Here is a 13,882-nt window from a genome sequence, read left to right on the forward strand (position 1 = left end):
ATTTCCGGTGATTGCGCGGTGTGAGGGGTTTTATATTTCAGGTGATTGCGCGGTGTGAGGGGTTTTATATTTCCGGTGATTGCGCGGTGTGAGGGGTTTATATTTCCGGTGATTGCGCGGTGTGAGGGGGTTTATATTTCCGGTGATTGCGCGGTGTGAGGGGTTTTATATTTCCGGTGATTGCGCGGTGTGAGAGGTTTTATATTTCCGGTGATTGCGCGGTGTGAGAGGTTTTATATTTCCGTTGACTGCGCTGTGTGAGGGGTTTTATATTTCTGGTGATTGCGCGGTGTGAGGGGTTTATATTTCCGGTGATTGCGCGGTGTGAGGGGGTTTATATTTCCGGTGATTACGCGGTGTGGGGGGTTTTATATTTCCGGTGATTGCGCGGTGTGAGGGGTTTTATATTTCCGGTGATTGCGCGGTATCAGGGGTTTATATTTCCGGTGATTGCGCGGTGTGAGGGGTTTTATATTTCCGGTGATTGCGCGGTGTGAGGGGGGTTTATATTTCCGGTGATTGCGCGGTGTGAGGGGTTTTATATTTCCGGTGATTGCACGGTGTGAGGGGTTTTATATTTCCGGTGATTGCGCGGTGTGAGGGGTTTATATTTCCGGTGATTGCGCGGTGTGGGGGGTTAATTACATAGTTACATAGTTAGTACGGCTGAAAAAAGACACATGTCCATCAAGTTCAACCAAGGGAAGGGAAAAGGGAAGGAAAAATTTCTACACATAGGAGCTAATATTTTTTTGTTCTAGGAAATTATCTAACCCTTTTTTAAAGCCATCTACTGTCCCTGCTGTGACCAGCTCCTGCGGTAGGCTATTCCATAAATTCACAGTTCTCACTGTAAAGAAGCCTTGTCGCCTCTGCAGCTTGAACCTTTTTTTCTCCAGACGGAGGGAGTGCCCCCTTGTTTTTTGAGGGGGTTTTACAAGGAACAGGATTTCACCATATTTTTTGTATGTGCCATTAATATATTTATATAAGTTAATCATGTCCCCCCTTAGTCGTCTTTTTTCAAGGCTAAATAGGTTTAATTCTTTCAATCTTTCCTCATAACTTAAATTCTCCATGCCCCTTATTAGCTTCGTTGCTCTTCTTTGTATTTTTTCCAACTCCAGGGCATCCTTTCTATGAACTGGAGCCCAGAACTGAACTGCATATTCTAGATGAGGCCTCACTAATGCTTTGTAAAGTGGCATTATTACATCCCTGTCCCGCGAGTCCATGCCTCTTTTAATACACGACAATATCCTGCTGGCCTTTGAAGCAGCTGATTGACACTGCATGCTGTTAATGAGTTTATGATTTACAAGTACACCCAGATCCTTCTCAACAAGTGAATCCGCCAGTGTAGCGCCCCCTAGGACATATGATGCATGCAGGTTGTTGGTACCAAGATGCATAACTTTACATTTATCTACATTAAACTTCATTTGCCAAGTGGACGCCCAAACACTTAGTTTGTTTAAACCTGCCTGTAATTCATGAACATCTTCCATAGTCTGAACATTATTACATAGCTTGGTGTCATCTGCAAAAATAGAAATAGTGCTATTAATCCCATCCTCTATATCATTAATAAATAAGTTGAATAATAGTGGTCCCAGCACTGAACCCTGGGGTACACCACTTATTACCGGGGACCATTCAGAGAAGGAATCATTGACCACAACCCTCTGGATACGGTCCTTGAGCCAATTCTCAATCCAATTACAAACTATATTTTCTAAACCTATAGTCCTTAATTTACCCATTAGGCGTCTATGGGGGACAGTGTCAAATGCCTTTGCAAAGTCCAAAAACACTAAATCCATAGCGGCCCCTCTGTCTAGCCTACTGCTCACCTCTTCATAAAAACAGATTAGGTTAGTTTGACAACTTCTGTCCTTAGTAAAACCGTGCTGGCTGTCACTTATAATGCTATTTATTGTCACATAATCCTGTATATAGTCCCTCAATAGCCCCTCAAACATTTTCCCCACGATGGATGTTAAGCTTACTGGTCTATAATTACCCGGGGAAGACCTAGAGCCCTTTTTGAAAATAGGCACCACATTTGCCCTGTGCCAGTCCCTTGGCACTATACCAGTCACTAGAGATTCTCTGAATATTATGAAAAGGGGGACAGAAATAACTGAACTAAGCTCTTTAAGAATTCTAGGGTGTAACCCATCTGGTCCCGGAGCCTTGTGCACATTTATTTTATTTAATTTAGCTTGGACCATCTCTACATTCATCCAATTCAGTATATCAACTGATATATTAACAGCACTGGCACCGGCTACATCAGCTGCTCTTTCTTCTGTTGTATATACAGAGCTAAAGAACCCATTTAGTAACTCTGCCTTCTCTTGATCCCCTGTGATCAACTCCCCATTACCATTATCTAGGGGTCCTACATGTTCAGACCTTGGCTTTTTTGCATTTATATGCTTGAAGAATTTTTTAGGATTTGTTTTACTATCCTTGGCCACCTGCCTTTCATTTTGTATTTTTGCTAATTTTATTACATTTTTACAGATTTTATTAAGCTCTTTATATTTTACAAAGGCTACAGCTGTACCCTCAGATTTGTATTTTTTAAATGCCCTTTTTTTGTCATGTATTGCCCCTTTCACAGAAGGTGTAAGCCATGTGGGGTTTAATTTGAGTCGTTTATACTTATTACCTGTAGGAATAAATTTTGCACTATAATAACTCAAAGTAGATTTGAAAATCTCCCATTTATCATTTGTTCCATTATTTGACATTAGTTCTTCCCAGTCCATATCCTGAATTGCAGCCCTCATCCTGGGGAAATTGGCTTTCTTAAAATTAAATGTTTTTGCCCTCCCAGCCTGCGTTTGTTTTTTACAGTATAGGTAAAATGTAACTATATTATGATCACTGTTACCGAGGTTTTCACGAACATTGACATTCCCAACAAGATCTGCATTATTAGAAATGACCAGATCCAACAGAGCTTCACCTCTAGTCGGGTCTTCCACAAACTGGCCCATAAAATTTTCCTGCAATAGGTTGAGGAAATGTCTCCCCTTTGCAGTTGAAGCCGAACCATGACACCAATTAATATCCCGGAAATTAAAATCTCCCATTATCACTACAGTACCCGCCTGTGCAGCCCGCTCCATCTGTTTATATATCTGACCTTCCATCTCCTCAGTTATATTGGGGGGTCTATAGATTACACCAAAAGTAATTTTTTCAGTGTTTACCTCCCTTTCTAGTTCCACCCACAAGGTTTCAACCTCCTCACAGTCTTGACCCACTATTGTCTCTTTCACACTCGCCTTCATATCACTTCTCACATACAGACATACACCACCACCTTTCCTATTTGTCCTGTCTTTACGAAAAAGTGTAAAACCCTGTAGATTTACAGCCCAGTCATGTGAAGAGTCCAGCCATGTTTCAGCAACACCAACTATATCTATATTTTCTTCCAGTATCAAGGCCTCCAGCTCCCCCATTTTGCTTGCTAGACTTCTGGCATTTGTGAACATACACTTTAACTTGCCTGTCAGTTTTTCACTTTTATTATCAGAAATGTGATTTGACATTAATCGGTCCTTTTTATTTACACTGATGTTTTGTAACGAAAGGATCTCCTTATCTTGTTGTCTAGTCCTCTCCCCACATTCTGTTTCTCCCCCCACCAATATAGTCTGACCCCTCTCTAACCTGGCTACCCCTTTTTTTTCTACATTGACCTCCCTCCTCAGCCCTAGTTTAAATACTCCGCCACCCCAGCTAGAATTCTCTCCCCCAGCACAGCGGACCCCCTTCCATTTAGGTGCAAATCATCTGCAGAATACAGTTTGTACCCCAATGAAAAGTCAGCCCAGTGCTCTAGGAACCCAAATCCTTCTCCTCTACACCAAGACTTCAGCCATGCATTTAACTCCCTAAGCTCCCGCTGTCTTTCCTGTGATGCGCATGGCACAGGCAGTATTCCTGAGAATACAACCTTGGAGGTCCTTCCCTTCAGCTTGTAGCCTAGTTCTTTAAAATTATTCTTAAGGCTCCTCCACCTACCATTTATTCTGTCGTTGGTACCGACATGGACCATGACAGCTGGATCATCACCAGCCCCTCCCAGCAATTTGTCCACCCGTTCCACCACATGCCGAACCCTGGCACCAGGGAGACAGCAAACCATTCGGTTGAGGCGGTCTTGGCGACAAATTATTCTATCCGTCTTCCTGATTATAGAATCCCCTACAACTATCAATTGTCTTGGCTTGCCTGCATTACCATCCCGCCGACTACTAGCTGGGCTGTTCTCCCGGCTGTTAGGGAGATCAGTATCCACTAGGGCTGCCTTTTCTGAGACTGACACCCTCGCATCATCACCCAACCTGGCAATTTTGCTTGGAATGCCAGAAACCGGATCGGCCTTCCTTGTCTTTGACCCCTTTCTACTGCCCCTAACTACATTAACCCAGCTACTTACCTGATCCTGCTCACCCATGTCTTCACCCTCCAGTTCTAACCCACTAACTGCATGCTCTGTGAGCAGCAAGCTCCGCTCAAAATTGTCTATCCTCCTCAGTGTTGCATTCTGCTCCTCCAGATCTCTAATACGAGCTTCCAGGTGAACAACATGCTCACATCTGCCACAGAGATATTCACCCTGGAACTCCGGCTCCAGTCGTGTATACATATGACAAACTGTGCACTGAAGAAAACCTCCAATCTTGCTATCCATTATCCAAGTTACACCAAAACAGCGAACAATTGTCAAAGAAAAAGAAGAGTACTTACTGGGGCTTCAACTCCTCTTTTCAACTCCGGTTTTAGAACTCCACTTAGTTCACAAGCCACTTAAACCACCAAGCTCAGAAAGAGCAAGCTCAAAATGAGGTCTGCTGACTAATTTATACCACCTGTGTCCAGTTAACCCCTTCCCCCTCGTCAGCTGTTCAGCTGGAACGAATCTGCAAGGGAAAAAAAAAAATAAAAAATTTACAAATTTTTTTTTTTTTTAAATTGTGTGAGTTTTTGCTATCTTCTATTTGCTAGCAATCAAAACAGATTCACAAACACAGAAATACAGCAACACAATACAGAAGTACAGCAACACAATCCGGTTTTAGAACTCCACTTAGTTCACAAGCCACTTAAACCACCAAGCTCAGAAAGAGCAAGCTCAAAATGAGGTCTGCTGACTAATTTATACCACCTGTGTCCAGTTAACCCCTTCCCCCTCGTCAGCTGTTCAGCTGGAACGAATCTGCAAGGGAAAAAAAAAAAAAAAAAATTTACAAATTTTTTTTTTTTTTAAATTGTGTGAGTTTTTGCTATCTTCTATTTGCTAGCAATCAAAACAGATTCACAAACACAGAAATACAGCAACACAATACAGAAGTACAGCAACACAATCCGGTTTTAGAACTCCACTTAGTTCACAAGCCACTTAAACCACCAAGCTCAGAAAGAGCAAGCTCAAAATGAGGTCTGCTGACTAATTTATACCACCTGTGTCCAGTTAACCCCTTCCCCCTCGTCAGCTGTTCAGCTGGAACGAATCTGCAAGGGAAAAAAAAAAATAAAAAATTTACAAATTTTTTTTTTTTTTAAATTGTGTGAGTTTTTGCTATCTTCTATTTGCTAGCAATCAAAACAGATTCACAAACACAGAAATACAGCAACACAATACAGAAGTACAGCAACACAATCCGGTTTTAGAACTCCACTTAGTTCACAAGCCACTTAAACCACCAAGCTCATACACCCTGATGTACTCCTCACAGATTACATATACCCTGATGTACTCCTCACAGATTACATATACCCTGATGTACTCCTCACATATTACACATACCCTGATGTACTCCTCACATATTACATATACCCTGATGTACTCCTCACATATTACATATACCCTGATGTACTCCTCACATATTACATATACCCTGATGTACTCCGCACATATTACATATACCCTGATGTACTCCTCACATATTACATATACCCTGATGTACTCCTCACAGATTACATATACCCTGATGTACTCCTCACAGATTACATATACCCTGATGTACTCCTCACATATTACACATACCCTGATGTACTCCTCACATATTACATATACCCTGATGTACTCCTCACATATTACATATACCCTGATGTACTCCTCACATATTACATATATCCTGATGTACTCCTCACATATTACATATACCCTGATGTACTCCTCACAGATTACATAAACCCTGATGTACTCCTCACATATTACATATACCCTGATGTACTCCTCACATATTACATATACCCTGATGTACTCCTCACATATTACATATACCCTGATGTACTCCTCACATATTACATATACCCTGATGTACTCCTCACAGATTACATATACCCTGATGTACTCCTCACAGATTACATATACCCTGATGTACTCCTCACATATTACACATACCCTGATGTACTCCTCACATATTACATATACCCTGATGTACTCCTCACATATTACATATACCCTGATGTACTCCTCACATATTACATATACCCTGATGTACTCCGCACATATTACATATACCCTGATGTACTCCTCACATATTACATATACCCTGATGTACTCCTCACAGATTACATATACACTGATGTACTCCTCACATATTACATATACCCTGATGTACTCCTCACAGATTACATATACCCTGATGTACTCCTCACATATTACATATACCCTGATGTACTCCTCACATATTACATATACCCTGATGTACTCCTCACATATTACATATACCCTGATGTACTCCTCACATATTACATATACCCTGATGTACTCCTCACAGATTACATATACACTGATGTACTCCTCACATATTACATATACCCTGATGTACTCCTCACATATTACATATACCCTGATGTACTCCTCACATATTACATATACCCTGATGTACTCCTCACATCTTACATATACCCTGATGTACTCCTCACATATTACATATATCCTGATGTACTCCTCACATATTACATATATCCTGATGTACTCCTCACAGATTACATATACCCTGATGTACTCCTCACAGATTACATATACCCTGATGTACTCCTCACAGATTACATATACCCTGATGTACTCCTCACATATTACATATACCCTGATGTACTCCTCACATATTACATATACCCTGATGTACTCCTCACATATTACATATACCCTGATGTACTCCTCACATATTACATATACCCTGATGTACTCCTCACAGATTACATATACCCTGATGTATTCCTCACATATTACATATACCCTGATGTACTCCTCACATATTATATATACCCTGATGTTCTCCTCACATATTACATATATCCTGATGTACTCCTCACATATTACATATATCCTGATGTTCTCCTCACATATTACATATAACCTTATGTACTCCTCACATATTACATATATCCTGATGTACTCCTCACATATTACATATACCCTGATGTACTCCTCACAGATTACATATACCCTGATGTACTCCTCACATATTACATATATCCTGATGTACTCCTCACATATTACATATACCCTGATGTACTCCTCACAGATTACATATACCCTGATGTACTCCTCACATATTACATATACCCTGATGTACTCCTCACATATTACATATACCCTGATGTACTCCTCACATATTACATATACCCTGATGTACTCCTCACAGATTACATATACCCTGATGTACTCCTCACAGATTACATATACCCTGATGTACTCCTCACATATTACATATACACTGATGTACTCCTCACATATTACATATACCCTGATGTACTCCTCACATATTACATATACCCTGATGTATTCCTCACAGATTACATATACCCTGATGTACTCCTCACATATTACATATACCCTGATGTACTCCTCACATATTACATATACCCTGATGTACTCCTCACATATTACATATACACTGATGTACTCCTCACAGATTACATATACCCTGATGTACTCCTCACATATTACATATACCCTGATGTATTCCTCACAGATTACATATACCCTGATGTACTCCTCACATATTACATATATCCTGATGTACTCCTCACATATTACATATACCCTGATGTACTCCTCACATATTACATATACACTGATGTACTCCTCACAGATTACATATACCCTGATGTACTCCTCACAGATTACATATACCCTGATGTACTCCTCACATATTACATATACACTGATGTACTCCGCACAGATTACATATACCCTGATGTACTCCTCACATATTACATATAACCTGATGTACTCCTCACACATTACATATACCCTGATGTACTCCTCACATATTACATATATCCTGATGTACTCCTCACAGATTACATATACCCTGATGTACTCCTCACAGATTACATATACCCTGATGTACTCCTCACATCTTACATATACCCTGATGTACTCCTCACAGATTACATATACCCTGATGTACTCCTCACAGATTACATATACCCTGATGTACTCCTCACAGATTACATATACCCTGATGTACTCCTTGTTATCGTTTCTTTCTTTTTGAATATAAAGAAATTTTGAGCTAAAACAACTTTTTATTTCCACTGCTCAATTCTAATACAATCGATGTAACACCTGTGGAGTCAAAATGCTCACTGCAGCCCTAAATGCTCACCCTGAGGGGTGTAGAATCCAAAATGGGGTCATTTGGGGAGGGTCTCCATACCTCCCAACAGTCCCAGATTCCAGGTGGTATCCCGATCGGCCGCTGGCATGTCCCGGTGTCAACTGCATCTGCGTTCTCAGGACACAGATCAGGGCCACCGTACACACATGGTCGAACCGGGCAAATGCCGGGGCCCCCTGCTCTTATAGGAGGGACCACTCAGCTGACGGGTGCTTTATGCTGCCCAGCTCAATTTCACTTTGCACAAACTGGGGGTCTTTCATATTTGTTCTCCCGTTTCTGCCGCCGCGTGAGTTGCTCCGCAAAGAGTCCAATAAGTCACATGGCACACTAGGGCCACATATGTCATATCACTAAACACTGCAGAATCGGGGTAATAAATATTGAGCTGTGATTCTCTGTTATCATCTGCTGTGTTAGTGAAATAAAGGAATAAAATGATATCTGCAGAATAAGAGAAACATTCGGACATTTCACCCCCACTTTTTATGGGGGGGGGGGGTAATATATTGTCCCTTGTTGGCATTACTTTATCTGTCCTTCTGTTTTATGTCGTTAGAAAATGTATAAATTTACCAGCAATTGTTTATATTTTCAAGAAAAATGCCAAAAAGCCTCCAGACAGATACAGAGTGATATATTCTGCAGATTATTACACCACTGACCTCTCTACAGATCTGCAGAACATTGCTCTGTCCTCTCCACCTCCTGACAGATACAGAGTGATATATTCTGCAGATTATTACACCACTGACCTCTCTACAGATCTGCAGAACATTGCTCTGTCCTCTACTGACAGATACAGTGTGATATATTCTGCAGATTATTACACCACTGACCTCTCTACAGATCTGCAGAACATTGCTCTGTCCTCTCCACCTCCAGACAGATACAGAGTGATATATTCTGCAGATTATTACACCACTGACCTGTCTACAGACCTGCAGAACATTGCTCTGTCCTCTACTGACAGATACATAGTGATATATTCTGCAGATTATTACACCACTGACCTGTCTACAGATCTGCAGAACATTGCTCTGTCCTCTCCACCTCCTGACAGATACAGAGTGATATATTCTGCAGATTATTACACCACTGACCTCTCTACAGATCTGCAGAACATTGCTCTGTCCTCTACACCTCCTGAGAGATACATAGTGATATATTCTGCAGATTATTACACCACTGACCTGTCTACAGATCTGCAGAACATTGCTCTGTCCTTTACTGACAGATACATAGTGATATATTCTGCAGATTATTACACCACTGACCTCTCTAGATATCTGCAGAACATTGCTCTGTCCTCTACTGACAGATACATAGTGATATATTCTGCAGATTATTACACCACTGTCCTCTCTACAGATCTGCAGAACATTGCTCTGTCCTCTACTGACAGATACAGAGTGATATATTCTGCAGAGTATTACACCACTGACCTCTCTACAGATCTGCAGAACATTGCTCTGTCCTCTCCACCTCCTGACAGATACATAGTGATATATTCTGCAGATTATTACACCACTGACCTCTCTACAGATCTGCAGAACATTGCTCTGTCCTCTACTGACAGATACATAGTGATATATTCTGCAGATTATTACACCACTGACCTCTCTACAGATCTGCAGAACATTGCTCTGTCCTCTCCACCTCCTGACAGATACATAGTGATATATTCTGCAGATTATTACACCACTGACCTCTCTACAGATCTGCAGAACATTGCTCTGTCCTCTACTGACAGATACAGAGTGATATATTCTGCAGAGTATTACACCACTGACCTCTCTACAGATCTGCAGAACATTGCTCCTGTATCACATGACAGATATATGGTGATATATTCTGCAGATTATTACACCACTGACCTGTCTACAGATCTGCAGAACATTGCTCTGTCCTCTACTGACAGATATAGAGTGATATATTCTGCAGATTATTACACCACTGACCTCTCTACAGATCTGCAGAACATTGCTCTGTCCTCTACTGACAGATACATAGTGATATATTCTGCAGATTATTACACCACTGACCTCTCTACAGATCTGCAGAACATTGCTCTGTCCTCTACTGACAGATACAGAGTGATATATTCTGCAAATTATTACACCACTGACCTCTCTACAGATCTGCAGAACATTGCTCTGTCCTCTCCACCTCCTGACAGATACAGAGTGATATATTCTGCAGATTATTACACCACTGACCTGTCTACAGATCTGCAGAACATTGCTCTGTCCTCTACTGACAGATACATAGTGATATATTCTGCAGATTATTACACCACTGACCTGTCTACAGATCTGCAGAACATTGCTCCTCTACTGACAGATACAGAGTGATATATTCTGCAGATTATTACACCACTGACCTCTCTACAGATCTGCAGAACATTGCTCTGTCCTCTCCACCTCCTGACAGATACATAGTGATATATTCTTCAGATTATTACACCACTGACCTCTCTAGAGATCTGCAGAACATTGCTCCTGTATCACATGACAGATACATAGTGATATATTCTGCAGATTATTACACCACTGACCTCTCTACAGATCTGCAGAACATTGCTCTGTCCTCTCCACCTCCTGACAGATACAGAGTGATATATATTTTGCAGATTATTACACCACTGAATTCTCTAGAAATCTGCAGAACATTGCTCTGTCCTCTACTGACAGATACATAGTGATATATTCTGCAGAGTATTACACCACTGACCTGTCTACAGATCTGCAGAACATTGCTCTGTCCTCTACTGACAGATACAGAGTGATATATTCTGCAGATTATTACACCACTGACCTCTCTACAGATCTGCAGAACATTGCTCTGTCCTCTACTGACAGATACAGAGTGATATATTCTGCAGATTATTACACCACTGACCTCTCTACAGATCTGCAGAACATTGCTCTGTCCTCTACTGACAGATACAGAGTGATATATTCTGCAGATTATTACACCACTGACCTGTCTACAGATCTGCAGAACATTGCTCTGTCCTCTACTGACAGATACAGAGTGATATATTCTGCAGATTATTACACCACTGACCTCTCTACAGATCTGCAGAACATTGCTCTGTCCTCTACTGACAGATACATAGTGATATATTCTGCAGATTATTACACCACTGACCTCTCTACAGATCTGCAGAACATTGCTCTGTCCTCTACTGACAGATACATAGTGATATATTCTGCAGATTATTACACCACTGACCTGTCTACAGATCTGCAGAACATTGCTCCTCTACTGACAGATAGAGTGATATATTCTGCAGATTATTACACCACTGACCTCTCTACAGATCTGCAGAACATTGCTCTGTCCTCTCCACCTCCTGACAGATACATAGTGATATATTCTGCAGATTATTACACCACTGACCTCTCTAGAGATCTGCAGAACATTGCTCCTGTATCACATGACAGATACATAGTGATATATTCTGCAGATTATTACACCACTGACCTCTCTACAGATCTGCAGAACATTGCTCCTGTATCACATGACAGATACAGAGTGATATATATTTTGCAGATTATTACACCACTGACCTCTCTACAGACCTGCAGAACATTGCTCTGTCCTCTACTGACAGATACAGAGTGATATATTCTGCAGATTATTACACCACTGACCTCTACAGATCTGCAGAACATTGCTCTGTCCTCTACTGACAGATACAGAGTGATATATTCTGCAGATTATTACACCACTGACCTCTCTACAGATCTGCAGAACATTGCTCTGTCCTCTACTGACAGATACAGAGTGATATATTCTGCAGATTATTACACCACTGTCCTCTCTACAGATCTGCAGAACATTGCTCTGTCCTCTCCACCTCCTGACAGATACAGAGTGATATATTCTGCAGATTATTACACCACTGACCTGTCTACAGATCTGCAGAACATTGCTCTGTCCTCTACTGACAGATACAGAGTGATATATTCTGCAGATTATTACACCACTGACCTCTCTACAGATCTGCAGAACATTGCTCTGTCCTCTACTGACAGATACATAGTGATATATTCTGCAGATTATTACACCACTGACCTGTCTACAGATCTGCAGAACATTGCTCCTCTACTGACAGATAGAGTGATATATTCTGCAGATTATTACACCACTGACCTCTCTACAGATCTGCAGAACATTGCTCTGTCCTCTCCACCTCCTGACAGATACATAGTGATATATTCTGCAGATTATTACACCACTGACCTCTCTAGAGATCTGCAGAACATTGCTCCTGTATCACATGACAGATACATAGTGATATATTCTGCAGATTATTACACCACTGACCTCTCTACAGATCTGCAGAACATTGCTCCTGTATCACATGACAGATACAGAGTGATATATATTTTGCAGATTATTACACCACTGAATTCTCTAGAAATCTGCAGAACATTGCTCTGTCCTCTACTGACAGATACATAGTGATATATTCTGCAGAGTATTACACCACTGACCTGTCTACAGATCTGCAGAACATTGCTCTGTCCTCTACTGACAGATACAGAGTGATATATTCTGCAGATTATTACACCACTGACCTCTCTACAGATCTGCAGAACATTTCTCTGTCCTCTACTGACAGATACAGAGTGATATATTCTGCAGATTATTACACCACTGACCTCTCTAGAGATCTGCAGAACATTGCTCTGTCCTCTACTGACAGATACATAGTGATATATTCTGCAGATTATTACACCACTGACCTCTCTACAGATCTGCAGAACATTGCTCTGTCCTCTACTGACAGATACAGAGTGATATATTCTGCAGATTATTACACCACTGACCACTCTACAGATCTGCAGAACATTGCTCTGTCCTCTACTGACAGATACAGAGTGATATATTCTGCAGAGTATTACACCACTGACCTCTCTAGATATCTGCAGAACATTGCTCTGTCCTCTCCACCTCCTGACAGATACAGAGTGATATATTCTGCAGATTATTGCACCACTGACCTCTCTACAGATCTGCAGAACATTGCTCTGTCCTCTCCACCTCCTGACAGATACATAGTGATATATTCTGCAGAGTATTACACCTATAACCTTCGGACCCCCATAGAACACAGGTTCCCTGGATAAATTCCCCAATCTAGAAATGAAAACACTAAAAATGGTAAAAATAAATCTGTTTATTATAGAATCTGGTAGAATTTCTGT

This window comes from Rhinoderma darwinii, unplaced genomic scaffold (genome assembly GCF_050947455.1).
Source record: "Rhinoderma darwinii isolate aRhiDar2 unplaced genomic scaffold, aRhiDar2.hap1 Scaffold_945, whole genome shotgun sequence".
Lineage (NCBI taxonomy): Eukaryota > Metazoa > Chordata > Amphibia > Anura > Rhinodermatidae > Rhinoderma > Rhinoderma darwinii.